Consider the following 26,253-nt stretch of genomic DNA (forward strand, 5'->3'; position numbering starts at 1 on the left):
AGAGAACCATTATTCAATCTCTTGCGAGAAGGCAAAGATTCCATATATGTATACTATGTCCCCAGCCAGCTACATTAATGAGTTCCCAAAACAAAAGTTTCTAGCCTTATCATTCTAACAGACCCTAACAAGTGAATCAAAGAACTCATATAACATAAACAGGAGTTCATAGTAACTTCAGGATTAAGATCTATTTGTATATGAACATCAGTTGATATATTTAATTAATACTTTGAAACGGTATTTAACTAAGTATTAATAAACATATCTGGTCCAGTTCTATATATTCTCTAATATATAAAGCACCTCCACTAAAGTTTCCTACCACACCAGTGATCCGGATCTAGATCACATGTATTCATAATACTAGTGGACCGTACTTGCAGTAATTAATCTAAAGATTCCATAACTTTATTTTACTGCGAACTATTCAAGTTCATTTATCTCAAACACAGTCCTCCCGTACCAATACGTGTTTGAGATCACATATATGAACTTAGAAATTTTCCTGATATTTACAAAATATTATCACAGAATAATATAGCCCATAAAATATATTCATAACAAATTCAATTTATTTATTTATTTCATTAAAACAATGTCTACTACATATGCTTTCAGGGCACATTTCCAACAATCTCCCACTTTCCCTAAAGCAAATGATGCATGTCTCTCATTCCCATGTTTCTTACATGCTCCTTAAAAGATTTTATGGATAAAGTCTTTATGAAAGGATCTGCAAGATTATGCTCTGAAGCTATCTTCATAACAACAATTCTCCTTGATGAACTATCTCTTTTAGCAAGTGATACTTCCTCTCGATGTGCTTTCCCCTCTTGTGACTCCGTGGTTCCTTTAAGTTAGCTACTGCCCCGCTGTTGATAACTCTACAAAATAGAGTTATTTTACCATATTTTATATGCTAATTATTGCTTAGTTCTTGAGTTTTTAATTAACTTATTAAGTTTTTATGTAATTTTTAATTTATTAGTCTTTTTGTAGTTTTCTAGATTCTTATATGTTTTTATAGTTATTATATTGTAATATGTTGTAATTTAATTATTTGAATTATTGTTGTGTGTTTAGTGGTAAAAATAAATGCATATTTATTCAACTTAAGTGTCAAAACAAATTAAGTTTAAATTGATATTTTCTTTAAATTAATGAGATGTATTTGTATGTTGAAAATATTTATTTGAAGTTAATTTATACTATTTTATAGAAATTAATTTGCATTTTTTTTGCATTTTTATTCAAAGGAGATCAATGATGGAAGTGGCATTTGTGAAAAGAAGGCAAAGAAATTGGCACAAGGCCATATACTCCATTCAGCCGCACGGCCCAGGCCCGTTGGCCTTCTTCACGCCTGATGCAACATCACACCTCCAGCACCGAAAGCTTCTCCTGCCGCCACCTGTCTCCCATTTTACCTCCATTACCTCCTTGCTTCATCAAGCTTCTCCTGCCGCATCTCCTCCCAGCAACAAATCCATTTGGGCCAGCTCTCCACAACATAGCACATGGCCCAAGCCATCTCACAGGCCCACGCCTGCCATCTCAACATTCAGCCTCTCCAGCACTCAGCGCCTGGCAAACCACCCAGCGCCTGCCTTCAATCTGCCTCCAAAGCAGCAAGCAACAAGTCACCTAGAAGCCGTACGGACCAGCTTTTGGGCCACCTGCCACATGCCTGGCCCAGCTTGTCCTCAGCCCACAAGGCCACCTGCCACCAGCAGCCTAAATGCTGCATTTTGTCACTTTTTAGCCTAAAAATGTCTAAGTGTACCAATTGTCCCCTAGGTTCAAAATGCCACTTTTTACCCATTTTCAAAACACTTTTTACCCCACAATCATCATCACTCCTGCAATTTACCCCTATTTACCACATTATTATTAATTTAATCAATTTACTTAATTTAAATTGATTATTTTAATAATCTCATTTTGGCTATAAATAAGGGTTTTGAAGACCATTTTGGTGTGCTTAATGTTTTTGGTTACCATCTTTTTCTCTCATTTTCTCTCTACCATTCTATTTTCCATTTGGGTTTTTCAAGAGCATTTTGCAAGTATGTATGTTTTCTATTTTGTAATTTCTACTCTAGTTATGTGCTTCTAATCTTTTTCATAAGATTATTAAGATCATGATGAAGCAACTTGTAACTAGGTAATATTTATGTTGTATGTTGATTTCCCTTGTAATGCAACAAAGTCTATGGATTTTTCTTCTTCATATATTTCTTTCGTCTGAAATATCTTGTATTTTAGATTGTTAGAACATATTTACACTTTGTTCTTCATTAGTGCATAAACATAATATTCTTTGTGTAAGATGTGTCATTAAATTGTACACATCCATGCTTAGAACAAAAATATTATGTTTTGCCTTATAAATAATGTTCATTGATTTATTTGTTATTTCATTAGATTGATTTACACTAAATGCTTTGAAATTATAATTTTGAAAAGTGAAGAAAAATCCTATCTTTTTATAAGAAATTTGTGTTTAAAATTATAAATCTTTTTGAAAAAGGATAGTTTAAATTATTTTAACTATCACTAACACTTGGGAATCAATATACTAATAAATATTATTAAACTTACATTTTGTGGATTCTAGTATCTTAATAATCTTTTCTTTTAACACTTATTTTCAACTCATTATTGGTTTATTTTCATTATCTTAAATAGCTTTATTTTTCAATCTTTTATTTTATGTTCATAATATTAAAACTTATCAATCTTTGGAACTAGGTTAGAATTTATTACTTTTGATTTAAAATAGTTTCATTTTCGATTTTAGACAACTCCTTTGGGTTCGACATCCTTGCTTACGATCACTATTCTATATGGACGATTCGTGCGCTTGCGATATATAAATATTTAAACATACCCGTTTTGGGTCCATCAACTGTTGTCACAGTATAGGACTAGCGGCTTATCCACATCTGGCACAACTTCCAGATCGGAATAGAACTTTTGAGCCACACAGCCTCCTTAGCTACTTCACAAGCTGCTATATACTCGGCTTCCATGGTGGAGTCTGAAATGCTGGTTTGTTTAATACTTCGCCAGACTACCGCTCCTCCTCCAAGAGTAAACACTGATCCAGAAGTCGAATTCCGACTATCTCTGTCTGATTGAAAATCAGAATCAGTGTAACCAGTGGGGTTCAGGTCTCCACCTGAATATATAATCATATAATCTCTAGTATTTCTAAGATACTTGAGAATATTCTTTACTGCAGTCCAATGACTCAATCTAGGATTGGATTGATAACAGCTGACTATCCCTACTGCATAACAAATGTCAGGTGTTGTACACAACATGGCGTACATTAGACTGCCTACTGCTGAGGCATAGGGATATTGTCTCATGTCTTCTTCTTCCTGAGGTGTTTTAGGACACTGCTCCTTGGAAAGGAATACTCCAGAACGGGTTGGCATATCACCCTTTTTGGAGTTTTGCATATTAAAGCGTTCTAGCACCTTATCAATATAAGTTGCTTGAGACAATGCCAAAGTTTTGTTCTGTCTATCTCTAAGAATCATAATGCCCATAACATACTTGGCTTCTCCCAAATCTTTCTTTTGGAATTGTTCAGCTAACCAGTTCTTTACTTTTGATAATGATGTTACATCATTTCCAATTAGTAATATATCATCAACATAAAGAGCGAGGAATACTACTACACCATCTTTGATTTGTTTATAGACACAAGGTTCGTCAACGTTTTGTTCAAAACCAAACGTCTTAATTGTGTCATCAAATCTAATATTCCGAGATCTAGAAGCTTGTTTGAGTCCATAAATGGACCTAAGAAGCTTGCAAACCTTTTCCTCTTGACCTTTTAACTGGAACCCTTCTGGTTGAGACATGTAAATGGTTTCGTCAAGGTAGCCATTCAGATATGGACGTGTGGGGACTTAGAGAATGAAAGATAGTTTATTTATGATTCTACTTGATGTACTTAACACATGAGACCAAGAGAATAAGACTGAGAATTGGTTCTTTATTTTTTAGGGAGAGAAAACTATCGTTCTATTTTTCACAGAGCGAATAGATTGAGTTGTCTCACTTATCTAAATATTTTTCTGATTAGTCATACTTAAAATAAAATATTCAAGTTTTAAAAAATAAATCTGTAACCATTTTACAATTTACTTTTTAATTAATTAATGAAAAAAAAACCAAAAACCAATTTTTGAATTATCCATTAATTAATTAAATAAATAAGAATGAAAATCCTATCCGTGAGAATTGCCCTACAAGCCACACAGTCCATGGACTGTGTGTGCATGTGTAGCCTCCTTAATTTTAGGGATGTTGATTTTTCAATTTTTATTTAATTATTTATTCAAACTACTTTGTCAGATAAGATTTAATAACCTGATAACTAATTCAAATTTGAATTCAAATTTAAATTAATTATCTTTTTAATTAATTATCAAATATAATTAATTATTTGAAATAATATTAATCTTTTAAATTCAAATCCAATTTCAACTTATCAGATTATTATCTCCCACTCAAATAAAAATATTTAATTAATTCTTCCAATATTTTTGAAAATAAATATTTAATTTATTATAATTTCAAAAATTATAATTAATTAATTATTTAATTAAATTTCAAAATTAATTTAATTATTTAATATAATTTCAAAAATCATACAATAATTAAATATTAATTAATTTTGTTAATTACAACTAATTTGTAATTAATTAATTAATCACTATTATCATATAATTGCATATTTGGCCTGAAGAACAATTTCTTAAATATATCTTTAAACTATTTTTCCCTTCATATCAACTCTTACCTTGAACAGTGTTGATAGACCCGCTATAGGGACCTATGGACCTATAATTCCAAGCTCCAATAAATTTGAGATTATTAATTAAACTCTTTAATTAAATAATCTTAATTTATTAATCTCATGATTATTCCACTATAAATATGAGACTGTACTCTTGTAATTATAGACATTTCATTTACTGAGTACTTTATAATCATAAAGTGTCCATTGATATAATCATTGCATACAACTTAACCCTCTAATAATGGTTCATAATCAATCGGGAATAAAATTACCATTTTACCCTTTTAATTATCTCTTGTTTCCTTAAGTACCATTGACTTTACTAGTGAAGGTTAATTCACAACTAAATTATGAATTTGAGCTCGATAACCTTTCAGTCCCAAAAGTCAACCCTTAAGAGAACCATCATTCAATCTCTTGCGAGAAGGCATAGATTCCATATCTTTATACAATGTTCCCAGCCAGCTACATTAATGAGTTCCCAAAACAAAAGTTTCTAGCCTTATCATTCTGATAGACCCTAACAAGTGAATCAAAGAACTCATATAACATAAACAGGAGTTCATAGTAACTTCAGGATTAAGATCTATTTGTATATGATCATCAGTTGATATATTTAATTAATACTTCGAACGGTATTTAACTATGTATTAATAAACATATCTGGTCCATTTTTATATATTCACTAATATATAAAGCACCTCCACTAAAGTGTCCTACCACACCAGTTATCCGGATCTAGATCACATGTATTCATAATACTAGTGGACCGTACTTGCAGTAATTAATCTAAAGATTCCATAACTTTATTTTACTGTGAACTATTCAAGTTCATTTATCTCAAACACAATCCTCCCGTACCAATACGTGTTTGAGATCACATATATGAACTTAGAAATTTTCCTGATATTTACATAATATTATCACATAATAATATAGTTCATAAAATATATGCATAACAAATTCAATTTATTTATTTATTTCATTAAAACAATGTCTACTACATATGCTTTCAAGGCACATTTCCAACACTTACTTCACTATATTTAATATGCATGATTTAACTTTAATTTTATAAATAAATGTTGCAATAGTAATAAATTAAATTTAAAGATTACTCATCTCTAATATTACTCTTGAAGTCACCCGAAATCAACACCAAATTGGACACTAAATCAACAAACCCTAAATCACAAAATTATCATTTATATTTAGAAGAAAAAAAATGTGTCATTTTTTTATTACTTAATCAAACTTATATAAATATATATTCATTTTTTTGCAGCAATGAAATAAATTCATTAAAAATAATCATAATTTCTTACACCCTATAAATCTAAATCACTAGATAGAAAAGGAGGGAATTCATCTAGCCAAACAAGTTCATCATCCACCCAAAGAGTATACACTGCTAATCCATGAACAACCTTAATTGTTGTACGACGACCATGAATCAAGGATACATTTGGAAAATTGGACAACAAAATTGCGATATACTCTAACAAAAATCCTAAGTCATTGAAAAAGGATAATCTCTTAGATAAAGTAGTCACAGCTGCCAAATAATCCATCTCGACATGTACATAGAAAGACCAAGAGAAATACTTCAATTCAATACTAGTCCTAAGGGCAAACATTCGACTTGTATAACTGTAAAGCAACCTACAAAACAGATCAACAAGCAAACACTACATTAAAAAAAACTAAAAACTAAATTTTATCATTGCAATAAAATGAAATATAATAAAAGAGAGAACTTATCTGTTGTAATTGCTGTACTCAAGCAAAGAGGTCCACCGTTATCCGAAAAAACACACAATATTGAAATCAGCCAACACAAGAGGAACTTTCCTCTTCTCATTGTCGTCCCCTACGATTTCGGAAAACATACAATTATACATCTACCATTATCAACCTTAAATCAATAACTAAATGGAAGAAATTAAAAAATTAGGTAAAAAAACTTATCTGTAATGGTAACTTCTATTTCGTGGATGATCCATCAGAATAACCATGTAACTTAGTTATAACACAATAACATCAAATAACAAATAACTAAGAAATTATATAAACTCGCTCATAATGTTAATCATAATTGATATTGTTGTACCCTGATTTTAGCACGAGTTCATTCACTCAGCTCGGGTACAGCTGGCAGATAAATACACGGAGAAATGACTAAGGGAAATAATATCTTCTTTTTATCCATGTGGACAACTCGAGATTCATAGTGATCATACGAGGTGTTAGGCGGCCTAAGTTTATCCCGAACTAAGGATACAATGGCTGTGAAGCGCAAGCTCGATATATTAAATTGCTGTCGAAGCACGGGCTTGGAGGAGATATCCAGCTCGTGATAATTCTAGTATATTGCATACTCAGAGATTCCCAGAGATTTGGAATCCCCTTTGTAGGTTTATTTATGACCAGGTTGTCGTATTTATTATCCGAGATAACAGGAACCTGTTATCTTGTAATCAAATAATATCCCAATATAAATGGGAATTGTTTGTATTAAATGTAGACATTATTTAAATATGTGATTGACTCATGCGGTTACCCAAACCTGTCCATGGAATTCTCCTATAAATACTGGGAATATTGGACAGGGAAAGGGACCCATTATTCAGTAATACCAAAACTCTGCCAAAATAGAGAGAGAAACAACAATAATATTGACTCGTGGACTAGGTGGACTTTAAACACTGAACCACGTAAAAGTTATGTGTTCTTGAGTAATTCTGTTTTTTTTTTCATTACAGTTTATCATTAAGCACTAACCTGGCTTATTATTTTTTAATACACTATTGGCGAAAAACCGCGTCAACAAATATAATTTTGCTCCATCAAAGTCTTCCTTTTTCATACTTCACTTATTCTCTTTTTTTCTGATTGTTCTTATGATAATGTTATTTTTGAAAAGTGGTTGATAACGAAAAATTTACAAATTTGAAAAACTAATATGTTCTTATATATATATTTACATATTTACAAATACATGCAAATATATATCTGACAATTTCTCTGAATAAACTTGAAATATTCTTAAACAAATGTTAGAATTTAAAAGCATACTCGATTGTTGGCATGATATCGAGTTGGCAGCGATGGTCTTCGCATTGAAAATCTGGCGCCACTATCTTTATGGAGAACGGTGTGAGATTTTTACGGACCACAAGAGCTTAAAGTATTTCTTCACACAGAAGGATCTCAACATGAGGCAGCAAAGGTGGTTAGAACTAGTAAAGGATTATGACTGGGAAATCCTATACCACCCAGGAAAAGCAAACGTAGTTGCTTATGCGCTAAGCAGGAAGAGTGACGGAAATCTAGCAACATTATATGGAATAGAAAAGTCACTTCAGGAAAAGCTGATCAATGCCGGAATAGAAGTAGTCATTGGTAAACTGGCTAACTTGTCCATCCAGTCAAATCTATTAGAAGATATACGGATCGGGCAAGGGCATGATGACACATTAGTGGCACATATGGCTGCAGTCAAAGAAGGAAAGGGAACATATTTCTCTATATTAGGACAGGGGTTCTTGAGATATAAGGGTCGGGTATGCGTGCTGAATGACCATTGAATTAAGATGAAGACTTTAGAAGAGGCACACAATACCCCATACTCAGTCCACCCACAATCGACCAAGATGACTCACGACCTTAAGGCACTATATTGGTCCTATGGTCTAAGAGTATTCCAATAGTCAAGGTCCTATGGAGTAATAGTTCTAAACAAGAGGCAATGTGGGAGTTGGAGGAAGACATCTTAGCTCGGTATCTGGAATTGTTTGGTAACTAAATTTCGGGGATGAAATTATTTTTAGCGTCTCAGAATTTTACTTAGTAGTAGCTTGTAGTATGTTAGTTTCCGTGGATTTTGGTTCAAGCCGAGACTTAGTTGGAAACTCATAGCAACAGTTATGGATTTTTTAAGTTTAACCTATAGTTTAGAAATATTAATTATAACATAATGTTTGATTAATATTGCTGGTCCTAGAAATATTGTTTATTATAACCTAAGGTTGAGATAGAATTATTAAGAGCATGACACTTGTCACAAACTTGTTTATTAAGGAATTAAGTATCTTTGATGAATAGTTTAATTAAAAGAAAGATCTAGAAGCTCTCGAACCTTCCACCAACTGTTAGGATCACATTTTTACTCAGCCAAAGCTGTTTAATCAATTCAAAATATGCTGAAAAAGTGCAAATACATGTTTGATATATCAATATATGTTGATATATCACAGCTATAGGGGCCGATATATCGCCTACGAAAGATACGGAAAACATGTCGACTTCGCATGAACAAAAGCACAAAGGCTCGGGGTATAGGTCCAGGCGATATATCGGCCTCTAGGAGATATTTTTGAATACTTGAGGATTTTAAATTTAAAAACAGCCTTAACCACTTGGACTTGCTCTTGAACGATTTTGACCGAGTTATGGGCATCTGTTGAACGAAAATTCAAATCTTTTTCATTTTATATTCATTTTAAAAGGGGTTAGTTTCACTCCTTGAACTCTATAAATAGGACCTACTACTTAGCCATTTCCTTCATTCCTCAAGCATTCTTCAGAGCCTCCAAGCTGCTAAGATTATTATAGAGAGAAACACTTGGGTATTGGGTTAAAAGTTTTTCCAATCTAAGTTTTTGTAAACACTTGGGAAGTAAGATAGAGTGTTATTTTGGTACCGAGGTGTAGATCAAGGTTCTAGATCATCCAAGGTATTCTTATCCTTAAGTTCAGTTCTTCATGGTTCTTTAGTTTTCTTTTGTTTTTATTCAAATCCTAACTATTTGTTATGATTCTTAGTTAGGTGTTTAAGTTCTTTGAAACTTAAGGTTTTTCGGTAAGTTTCTATCTTGATGGTTTAGTTCTCTTTTTCATCTACATTTCTTTAGAAAACTCATGGTTTTTATTGTTGGTTTTAGGAGTGTTCCAATCCCGTTCTTGTCTCCATATCCTGGTTTTTGGTAAGGAAAATAGGTTAGTTTATATGTGTTTATATGTTTATGTTATGATATGTTTTATGCTATGATATGATATGTGATATGATATATGTTTTGTAGTCGATTGGGCATATGACTTTCTTAGATTGCAAGCCCCAAGAATTTTTATCATTTTCGTGGTTTAGAGTTATGATTTACCTTACCTCGATTAGTAGACAGAGGACTTAGATGAGTTATCATATACTATAGTTGTGATCTAACCTACCTCGATTAGTAGACTGAGGACCTAGATGGTTTTATCACATACCACGTTAATGAGTTAATGGCCATTAATATTGTAGTCCTATATGATATATGTTTTTATAGTCATGTGTTTTATAGTATATGATTTATGATATAGTCTTCTGTTTTATGAATTATGACATATATGCTTTTAGTAGATTTTCCTTGTTGGGCATTAGGCTCATTCCTTTCTTTTTAGATGATGCAGGAAAATGAGCATGGAAGGTGGGAAGGATTTGTGGCAGCTTGGCATGTGTGTTGAGGATGAATGAATTGAATGGACTGTTGGAAGATCGAGGATGACGTTGTTTTTAAGTCTTTTGATTTATGTTTTATGTATTTTCGCACTTAGTATTAAACAATTGATTAAAGTTATGTTTTTATGTTTTATGTACTTAACAAATGGGTGCCCATACTTTATTTTGTATTTAGTACAAATTTTTCAGGTTTTAAATAAATTTATTTTATTTCTTATGTATGTATTCTGAAATAGTAGCTATGTTTAGTAGTTTTTAATGGCCCGAGGTCTAGAATTAGTCGGGGTATTACAGCCTTATTATTTCTTAATACACTGTTGGCGAAAAACAACGTCAACAGTTTGGTGCTTTCATTGAAAGAAAATTACTGCTTCATCAAACTCCCAGTCGATTCTCATCATGGTGCTCACTTGCTCAATGCATGACAATGAGATTGAACAGCCTGGTGGGTAGGAGGTCCATCATACCGCTGTTTCAAACGAACATGGCCCTGAGATCCAGCAACGTCCGGGAAAACAACCGGCGGGACAAGGCAACACTCAGAGTTCGGCGTCATTGCCACCGAATCCAAATCCAAATTACCTAACTGTCGTTGAGTTGGAAAACATGCAATTGAGAAGCCATCTCGCTAAGGCAAATAGGAAGATTGAGGAGGTTTTGGCCTGGTTATCCCCTCTTGCAACCGACGTTAATGTCAGAAAGAGGCAAAGTGGGTCTCATAAGTCCCATAGGAATAATCAATCTAAACCAAGTCGATCAGTCAGAACCGCCACTCCAAGTTTTGTACCTGCGGAGCGAGATCACCAAAATGCTCAACCCAACGACCATCATAGGGGTCGCCAGCATGTCAGTTGGTCGGTTAGGACTGCAATCCCAATTTCGGTGCCTTCTTCACAGGTCCCCATGAATGCCCATGGCAATCCATGAGGAGGGGCTAGGATAGGCTCACAAAGACCTAATGTTCCAACCAACCCTCCTACCTCGCAATCGGATTGCTAGGCATAGAGAATCAGAGACTTTGGAGTAAAACATAGGCGAGCTAATTTAGTCTGCCCTGATGGAACGAGGATAGCCTCACCAATAAGGCATCCCCCGTCACCTATAAGACATCTGACACCATCTCGTCCTCAACGAGACATTCTAGCTTATGGAGACAGTTGGAAGAATCCTCCCCCATCTGCCAATACTTACATCCCATGAACACATGTCGAAAATCCAGATCCTCGGTCACAACCACGAGCTGTAAGTTTCACAAACGGGAGTTACTGGACTGAAAGTCATCGTATCGATAGGTCCAAGGGTGACCTAAGAAATTAGTTGAGATCAGCACATAGCCCTCGGTACGATCCACAACCCGATTTACACGATCTTCTGAATTCACAGAGAAGAAATCCAGCTCGGAATGAAGGTATTAGCTATACTCAACAAGAAGGAGGTCCATCCATAGTACGCGATAATGGGAATGCCCCACAAAACCAAGCTCGAGCTTGGAGAGACAATAACCCATCAAACGCATTCGATAGGATGGGAGTTGTTGAACAGCCACCAGGTAACCTAGGGACTAGGGACCAAACCCTCAAAAGGCTAGCTTTGATGGGAGAGCAAATAAAGAGGCTTTTATCTGGAAAAGAAAAAGACAATTGCGAATCAAAAGACGAGCTCAAGCCTTTCGCTCCAAATATTGCGGCGGCCACATATCTGGTAGGCTTTAGAATGCCACACTTGTCAAAATTTGATGGAGATGGAGATCTGTCAGATCACCTCGGAATGTTTAACACCATGATGATGTCTCACAATGTCGGGCACAATCTAAGATGTATTTTTTTCCCTGCAACTCTGGTCAGGCCAACCAGGCAGTGGTTTAAGCAATATAAGAGGCATTCCATAAGCTCGTGGAAGAAGTTTTCTTTTGAGTTCAAAAAAGCATTTCGACCTTCACAGGAAACTCAGGCTGATACCAATTCATTGGCCAATGTAAAGTAGCAACCTGGAGAGACGTTGAAGGCATATCTGAGTAGGTTTGCCAATGTCGCTACATGATCTAGAGATATTGATGACAGCTCCAAACTCATGGGAATAAGGACGAGAATCCTTGTTGGGGGTGGCATGTGGCAGGAACTCCAAAGAAAAGGAGTTAAGAGTGTGGACGAATTCTTGGCCTAAGCACAAGAGTGGATTAACCTAGAGGAGGTGTGAGCTTTCATCATAGGAACCAGTCAGACCCCTGTCCAGCCCGTTGGATCGGTAACAGATGTTGCAGCTATGGCTCAAACCGTCTCCCAGAATAACCAAGGGGGGGAATAACAAAAGGAAGGGAAATGGCGAGGGCGACCAGAGCGGGACGAAGAAAAATAAATCTATGGAGAAGTTCAAACCTGTTTACGCTACTTATAACAACCTAACAAACACCAGGGAGCATATCTTCTTGGCAAATGCTACTCGCCCTCCATGGAAGAAGCCATAACTGTTGAAGAACCAAAGGGAGAATAGAGATTCTTCAAAGTTCTGCCGATTCCATAACGACATGGGTCATAACACTGATGACTGTCGACAAATGAAGGATGATGTAACACCCTGGATAGCCAAGACCGTTATACTGTGTATTTATAAAGGTGCAGGACTTGCTAATCAAGTCATTTAGTTAAAACGTGTTTGCTAAGGTCATTAATGCGCTAGGTTAAAAGGTTTTGGTCTCAAAAGAAACTTTTCATATAATTAAACATTTAAGACATGGGATCACAAAAGAGATAGCATTCAAAAGTCTGTTTACAAAATTTCCAGTGTACAGACAACCACTAGCCATTCTAAAGGCAAAACATATGTTTATGGTTCTCCTGTCACTTTCTCCCCTCAACCGTGGCGACTGAGCAGCTATTCATGTACATTCTGCTCCCAGAGCTCTCTAAATCAGGGCTGATCAATCTTGCCCTTGCCTTTACCTGCACCACGAAGCACCCGTGAGCCAAGGCCCACCAAGAAAACGTAATATCACAACACAAGTGCTGATAATAATCATAAACCCTTTAAGCATGTTTAAACATTTAGCAATCCCTAATTAACATATAACTTACTGACATAAGCATGAGTTCATAAGCTAACAGTTAGCCAATCAGCATATCATATTCAACAATAAACCACAACAACCAAATTACACGATAATTAGGGTCGACACCCTCTGTTTACCCCACTAACTCTGGTCCGCTTAAACCGAGCTCAGTGCATAATAAGTTGTCCTCAGCTACTAGTGGTCGAGCTGCGCCCTGTGCGCTAATGTAAACTCCAGCACTCTTAGGCCGTTTGTCTACTATTTACATGGCATAATACCATCCTCTATAAAGCATGCAAAGCAGGGAACCCTTAGTCCCATTATGAATCCACATCCGAGTGTAGTTTTCTTACCTTTAATTTCCAAACGCTTCGATTACGAGAAATTCCCCTTCAGCACGATCCATCTCCCGAGCCCTAGCTTTTACCTATTCACAACCATGATAAGGGATTCCATTAATATTCGAATAAAGGTTTCTGGGTGAAGTTCTAGCTTTTGAGACATCGAATTCGACCAAGCACAGTGGTGGAATCGATCCAGAGCACCCTAGGTTAGGCTCCCGTGCTTAAAACCTTCAAATAACCAAAAATTCCCTTAAGGATCACGGCCCTAAAGACCTGTGCCACGGCCCACCCCCTAAAACAGAGGCTAGGCCTCTCTGACCACAGACACACGCTGCGGCCCTGCCCTGTGGCGCCGCAGCGCTTCCCTACCACAAAGCCTCCTTGGCTCTTCTTTGCTTCGCAAGGCCGCGGCACTCTAGAATAGAGTTGCGGCACAGCCTCTCGTGCCCAGAAAATCCACCATTTTTTACATCCCAACCTTGCTTAAAACCACCCCAAAGCATCCTAATTTCCAAACCCATTGATCATAAGACTTCTAACATGATTCTAGCAACATAATCCAGCAAAAACCTAGCTTTAAAACTCATTAAAATCCCATTTTAATTTCTGAAACCCAGAAGCTCAAGAACATAAAAACCAGCAATGGAACACCAGAATTCATCCATTAGTTCATAGATTCAAGCTTACCTCCACTGCAGAACCACTTCTCTAAGCAAATTCTGAGCTAACTCCCAAGCAATCTGCCTTAATTAAACCTTGAAATTAAGAACCTAGGAACCCTTAGATTTCAACCCATAAACCTCATAATCAACTAATCAAAAACAAAATTCAATGCTTACCTTAGTTTCTGGTTGAATTCCTTTGCTAAAACTGAGCTATTCCCTCAAAAATCTAGCTCAAATCACAAAGTTTCCAGCTGAGTTTCTTAGATTCTAGTGGTTTTTCTTGAAAAAGAAGAAGAGATAAGGAAAGAGAGAGAGGAGAGTCGGTTCCTCTATTTCCACCAAGTTCTGAGGTTTTTACTTAGTCTATCCTTAGGTAATTAAGTTAATCCCAGGGCTCGGGGTGCTAGAAACGTCCCCGAGGGCAAAATGGTAAAACTCCCCAGTATTCCCACCTAGACTTCCTAACCCCAAATATATCTCCAATTATTTATTTCCATAACCCGATAACTTAAATAACCATCCAATACCTGAAATACCCCTTGACTTTCCCAAAGTCAAGTATTAAGTCCCGTTGTAACTTTCCCGCTAACTAGCTCCCTAGGATCGCCTCAAGTCGCATGCTGCAGATCTACCCACATGATAATGTGGTCCTCACAGTTATTGCATGTAATCACATTTACACTCATATAACCATACAAGCATGCTTATCATATAATCATGCATTAAACTAATAAATTCACACACAAACCAATTATGCCCTCCCGATACATTAATCAAGGCCCTTAAGCCTTATTAGTGATTTTGGGTCGTTACAGATGAGATTGAAACTCTCATCAGAGCCGGACCGTTGTCCCAGTACGCCCAAAATCGAGTTGTCCCTAATCAGCCCGCTGGACCAAACCCTCAATCAGTTCCCAAAGCTCCAGTAAGTCAAACCGGAGCTCAAACAAATCAGGTCGACCCTCCTCCGATAGTAGTGGGAGATATAACCACCATTTCGGGAGGACCTCATTTGGCAGGCACGAGCAGCGAGGCCCAGAAGAGGTACATTAACGAACTGAAGTCCCATAATGGGGTGGAGTTCATCCTGGAACAGTGGTTATCGAAACAACAACGATTGGAAAAGCAACCAATCATTTTCACATAAGAGGATTCTAGCCACGTCCAATTCCCACATATAGATCTGTTGGTCATAACCATTCAGCTCGGCAACCGGAGGGTCTAGAGAACACTAGTAGATAACGGAAGTTCTATGAATCTACTTTTCATGTCCACCTTGGAAAAAATGGAGTTACTTGTAACCGATTTGAAGGCGACCTCAATGAATCTGTACGGGTTTTCTGGTGAAGAGTCGGAGCCATCAGGATGATCAGATTGGTGGTGACCTTGGGAGAAGACTCGCGAACTATTTCCAAGTTACTTGAGTTCGTAGTAATCAATTGTCCAGCTGCGTACATTGTGATTCCAAGTTCTGGTTTGTCAAAATGATCAAGCTAAGAACTATTGTTTTGGGGACTCAATGGTGTATAAGGTTGGGAACATAGCTCAATAGATATGGAATCTATACCTTCTTATAAATGGAATGATGGTTCCCCATTGGGTTGGCTTTTGAAACTGAAAATGTTATTGACGTCAAATTCATAATCAGATTATGAATTAACATTCACTAGTAAAGTTAATGGTACACTAGGAATCAAGACATAATTAAAATGGTAAAATGGTAATTTTATTCCCACTTAATTATGAATCATCAATAAATGATTAATTTGTATGTAATGACTATATCAATGGACATTTTATGGTTACAATATAGTACTCAGTAAATATATTTCTGTAATTCTCAAGATTGCAATCTTATATTTGTAGTGGAGTAATCATGAGATTAATAAATATGATTATTGAATCAAAGAGTTTTGGTTAATAATTTTTTATTTATTGGAGCTTGGAATTATTGGTTCATAGGTCCCCGGGGCGGCTCTATCAACATTATTCAAGGTAAGAGTTCATACGAGTGTCAAACTGTGAATGGGCTATTTGAGAAAATATTTATTCTTCGGGATAAAATATGCAATTATGTGATAATTGAAGTGACACAATTTATTATTGCATTAGTGCAATTTTTGAAATTGTGTAGAAATAAAAAAGAAATTGATTTTAATCAATTATTTTATTTAAGTGTGAAAGGATAAATATGGATAGTCAAAATTGGTTTTGATTATTATATTTATTTAATTAATAATAAGATGATACTAGAAATTCAAATTTTGAATTTTGAATTTTGAAATTTAAGTTGTTATCTTTTCCTTAAAAAGGTGATACCTTATTTGAATTTCTAATTATTAATTAATTAAAATAAAAATGCATGAAAAATCAAATCTTATTTTCAGGGAAGTGTTACACGTATAGGGCTTCTTGAACTTCCCTATGCGTGTACCACTACTGATGGTGATCAGTTATTGGTTTTTTATTTTATTTAATTAATTAATTAAATATTTTGAAAAGTGTTTTAAAATGGAATGTAAGACTTTGCCTTTAATCATTTATTTTATTATTATTAAAGATGATCAATTTTATTATTATTATTATTATATATTCTATATGATAGAAAATAGGAGAAGAATTTTTTCAGAGAAGAAAAACGGATCATCTTTTTCACACAAAAAGAAAAATCTCTCTCTAGCCTATAATCAAGAGTCTCATGTGTTGAGAATATTTTTTATTCACAAATATTGATTTTTGTTCTCTATGTGCCCACCCATATCTTCAGGTGTAGAGAATGTCTTGGAAGATCTAGCTGTGAGTACTCTAGGGATGATAAGAAGATCGAAATATATACGAAAAGATACAATGATTCTTGATAGGCTACAAGAGGTAAATCATTTCGTATTATTTTTACATATAAATATTATATTGATTAACATATTTCATATTAAAGGATCCTCATATAAAGTTGTTTATATGAAGAAAATTTTGGTGTATACAATACTAGCATTACTATAATTTCCACTATGCACTAAGAACTGTTCCTAACAATTGGTACCAGAGCCATCTTTTATCCCTACATATGTTAATTACTGTGTGGGTATCATATGCATTTTTTATATTATGTGTAATATATGAATGGATTGATGTTTATGTTCTTAATGGTTGGTTTTCATGGTGTTTTTGAGTTATGAAAAGTTCTTAAATTTTCTAGATATACAAAAATTGTAAGCCATTTTGGGGCATAGGAATTTTGTAATTTATTTTGTAAATTTTGTATAAAATTTTTGTTGTGGGCCGAGCCCCGAGCTCGAACCCCGAGGCCAGAGCCTACACCTTAAACGCCCAAGCCTGCACCCCGCGTCATGCGCGCCTGCACCCCGCGCCCATGTGCCCCTCGCTGCCTGCGCACCCGCGCCCATGCCGAGCCAGCTGCACTGTGCCCCTGCGCTGAGCGTCCCGCACGCCCCACGCCGTGTCGTGCTCTTGCCAGCCACCCACGGCCCGCAAGCTACTGCCCACCATTAACACACCCATTAGGGTTTGTGTCATGCAAACCCTAATGGATGTGTAATTATCCATTTGGGCCATTTTAAGCCCAATATATTTAAAAGTGTTTTAAATATAATTTTTTAATTAATTATGGTAAGTCCAAATTCCAATTGGGCCACAATAACTTGTTGGGTATTATAACCCAAAGTTTGATTATTTTAAAGTTGTTTAAAATAATTTAAATGTTATTTCATTCATAATGGATAATTAAAATATTAATGGCCCAAAGGCTACAAGAGAAGGTCCAAGATCAAAGGAGTTGCTCTTCATTAGGCCTTAGTTAATTTAATTATATTTGTGTATTTTTTTTGCAAGTGTTGTAATTTTCTAGAAATACCTAAAGCACTCACCCGCATTTATTTATTTATTTTCTTGAACATGATTAAATCGTTTAATACTTTATCATGCATTATAACGTGCCATACATATTGCCCACACGATACATATTAAACATGCATTTTATTTAGAAACATGCTTAGGATTGATTATATGTTTTTATTTGATAACTCATATAATTAATTTAGTCTTAATTAGTTAAGATGGTAAAAAGAATTTAATGTTGTTTATTTTCTTATTTAATAAAATTATTTTATCAAATTAAACGGTATTATATTTAAAAAGGCAAAATAAAATCTAGGGCATGCTTATTTATTTTGTATAATTGGATTAGTATTTATTAGAATATCATTTGGTAAAATTAATTTAATTAGTTTTACAACCAAATTGAAAAATATTGATTTTGAGAAAAACACAATTTTTTTAAAATAGTGAGTTGGAGAGGGAATTATGACAATAAGTCTCATGGTCTCCATTATTGGTTGAACACCGAAAGGCATAGGAAGGGCCTCGTGTCGCCTTCGTTTGCAGCCTCCCTAAGGAAAGGCTTCCGAATATGTTTATTTTATCTCAAGGCTTAGTTCTCATAAGAGAATAAGATCAATGGTGTATTTCAAGTTTGACTAACCCTAAGGCACACTCTTGAGTTAAGTCATTAATCGAAAAATAATGGGTTACATTCCGAAGATGTATCTAGGCTTTCGAGCATGACTAGTGCATCTTGACCAAACTAACAGTAATTCATAAGTCAAAAGAGAAAAATGAGTTTTTAAGTTTTCACTTATGGAGTTGAGATCTTGTCTCAAGATTAATTTTTGATTAGTCTGACCTACCCCAAGGTTGGTCCATTAATTTTCAAATTAATCTATCGTGGACTAGTAACTATTTTTGTGTGTTATTTTATGTGCTGCATTCATGAATCATGTTTACTATTCCAAATATAAAATGATATTTATTATATGCATTAATTCATTATATTTTATTTATTTATTTTTTAGCAATATGTCCAACCCAAACCTTGTAACTGCTTTACTTGCTAATGAGAAATTGACTTGTGATAACTACATGAAATGGAAATCGAACATGAACATTGTTTTGATATGTGAAAACCATATGTTTGTCCTAAATGAGGAATGTGTTGAGGTTCCTACTCTCACTGCTGCCAAAACTGCTAGAGAAAAGTATGACAATTGGATCTTATCTAACAATAAGGTCAAATGTTATATGCTTGCTAGTATGAGCGATGTGCTCAAAAAGAAGTTTGAAACTATTGAAACAGCCTATGAGATTTGGGAATCTCTACAAGGCATGTTTGGCTAGCAATCTGATAAGTGCAGACATGATGTTACTAGAAGCTTCATGAATTTGAAAATGAAGAAAAATGTTTCTGTCAAAGAACATGTCAAAGACATGATCAACATATGGCACGATGCAGAAATTCATGGTGTGACCATTGATGAGAGAACTCAAGTAAGTATGATACTTGAATCTCTCACACCAGATTTTGCGGCATTCACTACCAACTATGTTATGAACAAGTTGGAGTACAACATGACCCAACTGCTGAATGAGTTGTAAACTTTTGAGTCTCTAAACAAAAATTTCACCAAGGTTGATGAGGCAATGTTGCTGAAACCAATCCTCCCACTTCAAATGGTAATTCAAAAGAAAAGGAAGGGTGGCCAAGGAAAGGTCAAGAAAAAGGACAAACAACCAGAGAAGACCAACAAGTCTTCCAAGAAGAATAAATCTACAAAGAACTCCAAAAAGAAGATACCGAAAGGATCATGCTTTCATTGTGGAGTTGATGGTCATTGGAAAATAAATTGTCCTAAGTACCTGGCTGAACTAAAAGACAAAAAGAATGGTAAATTTGATTTGCTTGTTTTAGAATCTTGTTTAGTGGAAGGTGATTTTTCATCTTGGATACTTGATTCCGAAGACACTAATCATGTTTTTTTTTCTTCTCAGGGTATTAGTACTTCAAGGAAGCTGGCTCATGGAGAGGTGACCATGACAGTTGGAAGTGGATAGGAAGTCTCGGAAGTTGAAGTTGGAAAAGCTCGCCTAGTTTTTAATAATAATAAATTTATTGTGTTGGACAATGTTTATTTTATTCCTGGATTTTCTAGAAATTTGACCTCCTTATAAAAAATGCATGAACAAGTTTTTAATATTTCCTTTAATAATAATTTGATTGTTATTTCGAAATATGGTTTTGACATTTATTCTACAAAGTTTGAAGGTAGACTTTACAAGTTAGAGTCCAATGTCGAGCATGTTTATAATTCTGAATTATTTAAAACTGCAAATCTCAGATCTATTAAAAGACAAAAGACAGATTCCAATAGTGAAACATATCTGTGGCATTTGAGATTGAGACATATTGGTCTAGATAGAATTAACAGACTAATAAAGGGTGACCCTTTAAGAGAACTATCTATTGGTTCTCTCCCAGTTCGTGAATCCTGCCTAGAAGGCAAAATGACCAAGAGACATTTGTCTGCTAAAGGTTCAAGAGCCACAGAACCACTTCAACTTGTACATATGGACATTTGTGGTCCACTAAATGTCCAAGCTAGAGGAGGTTATGAATATTTCGTCATTTTCATTGACGATTATTCAAGATATGGATACCTATACTTAATGCAAAGGAAATTCGAAACCTATGGTAAGTTTAAAGAATTCTGAGCAGAAGCTGAAAAATAATTAGGTAAATCACTAAAAGTGCTTCAATCAGATCAAGGTGGAGTGTACTTAGATTATGAATTTGTGGACCATTTGCATGAGAATGGAATTCAATCCCAACTCACTACACTTGGAATGCCACAACAAAATGGTGTTTCAGAAAGGCGGAACAGAACCTTATTAGATATGGTTAGATTGATGATTAATTTCTCATCATTGCCTTCGACATTCTGTGGTTATGCAATAAAATGTGCTCTATACATACTCGATGTTGTTCCATATAAGTCTATTCGGAAAACATCATTGAAATTATGGAATGGTACTAAACCTAGTTTACGCCATTTCCGTATATGGGGTTGTCCTACACACGTGCTTAAAGGAAAGACTGGGAAGTTAGAATCATGCATTGAAGTGTGCATGTTTGTAGGATATTCCAAAGAAACAAAAGGTGGTATATTTTATAGTCCTTAAGATAACAAAACGTTTGTATCTACAAATGCTACTTTTCTGGACCATGACTATATAAATAACCACAAACCTCAAAATAAAGTCATACTTGAGGAAATGGTCTCAAGTAAACCAAACCAATCACCAGCAGTGGCAAATGAAAAACGACCACAGGATATCGCTAGTTCTAGTCAGAACAATAGAGAGCTTCGTCGTAGTGGGAGGATTGGTAAACAACCAGTACGCTATGAACATGAAGTTCAGATGCTTGTGTCTGACACAAACAAAGATGATCCATTGACATATAGAGATGCAATGGAAGACTCTGACAAAGAAAAATGGCTAAACTCCATGGACCTTGAAATGGAATCGATGTATTCCAATTCTGTCTATACTCTTGAAGATCCACCTGAAAATGTTAAACATATTGATTGCAAATGGATATTCAAGAAGAAGAGAGGAGTAGATGGGAAAGTAAAGACTTTCAAAACAAGGCTAGTGGAAAAAGGCTACACATAGAAAGAAGGAGTTGATTATGAAGAAACTTTTTCACCTGTGACCATGCTTAAATCTATCTGCATACTCTTATCTATAGCTACTTGCATGGATTATGAGATTTGGAAAATGGACGTTAAAACAACTTTTCTGAATGGCTATCTTGATGAAACCATTTACATGTCTCAACCAGAAGGGTTTGAAGTTATAGGTCAGGAGCAAAAAGTTTACGAGCTTCTTAAGTCTATTTATGGACTTAAACAAGCTTCAAGATCTTGGAATCTTAGATTTGATGAAACAATCAAAACGTTTGATTTTGAAAAAAATGTTGAGGAACCTTATGTTTCCAAACAAATCAAAGATAAGATTGTGGTATTCCTCATTCTTTACGGTGATGATATTCTACTCATTGAGAATGACATAGAAACATTATCAAAAGTAAAGAAATGGTTAGCTGAGAAATTCCAAATGAAGGATTTGGGAGAAGCTAAATATGTTTTGGGAATTCAGATTTGTAGAAATCAAAAGAACAAAATTTTGGAACTGTCTCAAGCAACTATATTGATAAAGTGGTAGAATGTTTTGGCATGCAAAACTTCAAGAAAGGCACTATGCCTACCCGGTCAGGAGTTAAATTGTCTAAAGAACAATGTCCACAAACACCTCAGGAAGAGGAGGACATGAGACATTATCCCTATGCCTCTGCAATAGGCAGTCTAATGTATGCAATGTTATGCACAAGACCTGACATCTGTTATGCAGTGGGGATAGTCATTCGTTATTAATCTAATCCTGGATTGAGTCATTGGACATCAGTAAAGAATATTCTCAAGTATCCCAGTCATACTAGAAATTACATGCTTATGTATACAGGTGGAGACTTGAACCCCACTAGATATACTGGTTCTGATTTTCAATCAGACAAAGATAGTCGAAAGTCAACATCTGGATCAGTTTTCACACTTGGAGGAGGTGTTGTAATTTGGAGAAGTATTAAACAATTAAGTATTGCAGAATCCACCATGGAAGCCGAATACATAGCAGCTTGTGAAGCAGCTAAAGAGGTTGTGTGGCTCAAGAAGTTCTATATTGATCTGGAAGTTGTTCCAGACATGGATCAGACACTTGTTCTGTACTGTGATAACAGTGTGGTAGTAGCTAATTCAAAGGAACCTATAAGTCACAAGAAGGGAAAGCACATCGAGAGGAAATATCACTTGATCCGAGAGATAGTCAACTGAGGAGAAGTTACTGTCTTGAAGATTGCCTCTGAAGATAATCTTGCAGATCTGTTCACAAAAACTTTATCTATTAAATCTTTTCAGGGTCATGTAAGAAGCATGGGGTTAAGGGAAATGCCTCATTTGCTTTAGGGCAAGTGGGATTTTGTTGGAAATTATGTCCTTAAAGCAATTGTAGTTGACAATGGTTTTAATAAAATAAATGAATGAATTAAATTATTGTATATATGTAGCTTATGTACTATATTATAATATTAAGTAAATATTAGAAAATTCTCAAGTTCATCTATGTGGTCTCAATCTCATATTGGTATGAGAGGATCCAGATTGAGATAATGGACTTAAATAGTTCGCAATAAAATATAGTTATGGAATCTTTAGATTAATTACTGCTAGTATGGTCCACTAGTATTATGAATACATGTGACCTAGATCCGGGTTACTAGTGTAGTAGGACACTTTAGTGGAGGTATTTTCCATACTAAGAGTATGTAGAACTGGACCAGATGTGATTTGATAATATTTGTTTGAATATTGTTTTGTAGTATTATAAAACACATCAATTGATGATCATATACAAACTGATCTTAATCCTAAAATCACTATGAACTCCTGTATATGTCATTTGATTATTTGATTCATGCGTTACAGTTTGTCAAAATGATCAGAATAAGAACTATTGTTTTTGGAACTCAATGATGTATATGGCAGGGGACATAGCTTAACAGATATGGAATCTATACCTTCTTATAGATTGAATGATTGTTCCCTATTGGGTTGGCTTTTGGAACTGAAAAGGTTAATAACGTCAAATTCATAATCAGAATATGAATTAACCTTCACTAGTAAAGTCAATGGTACACTAGGAATTAAGACATAATTAAAAGGGTAAAACGGTAATTTTATTCCCACTTAATTATGAATCATAAATAGATGATTAATTTTATGTAATGATTATATCAATTGATACTTTGTGGTTATAATAAATTACTCGGTAAATATATGTCTTTAATTCTCAAGAGGGTAGTCTCATATTTATAGTGGAGTAATCATGAAATTAATAAATATGATTATTGAATCAAAGAGTTTTGGTTAATAAATTTTTATTTATCAGAGCTTGGAATTATTGGTCCATAAGTCCCCAAGGCGGTTCTATCAACACTATTCAAGGTAAGAGTTGATACAAGGGTCAAACTGTAAATGAGCTATTTGAGAGAATATTTATTCTTCAAGATAAAATATGCAGTTATGTGATAATTGAAGTTGCACAATTTATTATTGCATTAGTGCAATTTTCGAAATTGTGTAGAAATAAAAGAAATTGATTTTAATCAATTATTTTATTTAAGTATAAATTGATAAATATGGATAGTCAAAATTAGTTTTCAATTTTGAATTTTGAAATTTAAGTTTTTATCTTTTTCTTAAAAAGATGATACCTTATTTGAATTTCTAATTATTAATTAATTAAAATAAAAATACATGAAAAATAAAATCTCATTTTTCAAGGAAGTTCTATATGCATAGGGCGTCTTGGACTGCCCTATGCGTGTACCACTATTGATGGTAATTAGTTATTGATATTTTATTTTATTTAATTAATTAATAAAACATTTTGAACAGGATTTTAAAATGAAACGTAAGACTTTGTCTTTAATCATTTATTTAATTATTATTAAAGATGATCAATTTTATTATTATTATTATTATTATGATAATAATGTTTATATATTCTATATGATAGAAAATATGAGAAGAATTTTTTTAAAGAAAAATTGATCATCTTTTTCACACAAAAAGAAAAACATTTCTCTCTAGCCTGAGAATACTATAATCAAGAGTCTCATGTGCTGAGAATACTTTTGATTCACAAATATTGATTCTTGTTCTCTATGTGCCCTCCCACATCTTGAGGTGTAGAGAACGTCTTGGAAGATCCAAGTGTGAGTACTCTAGGGAGGATAAGAATATCGAAATATATACTAACAGATTCAATGATTCTTGACAGACTAAAGAGGTAAATCATTTCGTATTATTTTTACATATAAATATTATATTGATTAACATATTGCATATTAAAGGAACCTCATATAAAGTTGTTTATATGAAGAAAAAAATTGTTGTATACAATACTACCATTACCGCAATTTCCACTGTACGCTAGGAACTGTTCCTAATACATGGGCCTATGAAATCAAGCTCCAATAAATTATCATAAATTTAACAAATAAATTCACTAACTTACTGATTCATCGCGACTCCACTAAAGACTCAGAATTGCACTCTTGAATTCATAGAACTCTCTATAAGCAATATAGATACGTTATTAATTATCCATAGTTACAACTATAGACGGTCTACAATGAGATGGGACTAAAATACCGTTTTACCTCTCATTGTATTTTATCCTTAAAACAATTAGTTCATTGTAAATGATATTTCAGTAAACTAATATTAATTACTAAAATGCGATCTCTATCATTTAGCACCTTGAACCAAACTAAAAAAAAACCATCGTTTTACTATTTCATCAGAAGCTATAGATGTTCATATCTATGATTAACATTCCCACTCAATTATACTGTCGAGTTCCCAAGATGTAAGCATGGGCTAGTCCACAGGGTAAGCTAGAAATGAACAAGTCAAAGAACTCAAATAATACAATTAGTTAGAATACTAACTACTTAGAATTGAGATTGAATTGACCTATAGTCAACTATATGATATGACTAGAATAGATAATAACGGTATGTTTACTTATCCTATCTACTATTGTTTACCGAATTTTTCAGAAACTAGAATTATAAAATATAAGAGAGCTTAAGAAGAAAGGATTATAAATAATCACACAATGGATTTTACATGGTTAGGGCATTAAAGGCTCTTAGTCCATGAGTCAATTGTATTAGAGCTTGAGGAGCTTTAGTAATTGAGTTTTTCTCTGAATTTGAGCAGAGTGTATGCTTACAAGAGAAAAATCGGATCATTTCCACATTGTACAACTGTTCATATTTATAGGCAGTTGAGTGCTCGAGGTTTGGGCCGGACTAATCCAGGCCCAATAAGGGTATAAACACTATTTGCTAACTGATGGAGGCTTAATACAAAGGATTTTAATAAATAAAATGCACTAAT

The sequence above is a fragment of the Humulus lupulus genome, chromosome 6, assembly GCF_963169125.1.
Source record: "Humulus lupulus chromosome 6, drHumLupu1.1, whole genome shotgun sequence".
Lineage (NCBI taxonomy): Eukaryota > Viridiplantae > Streptophyta > Magnoliopsida > Rosales > Cannabaceae > Humulus > Humulus lupulus.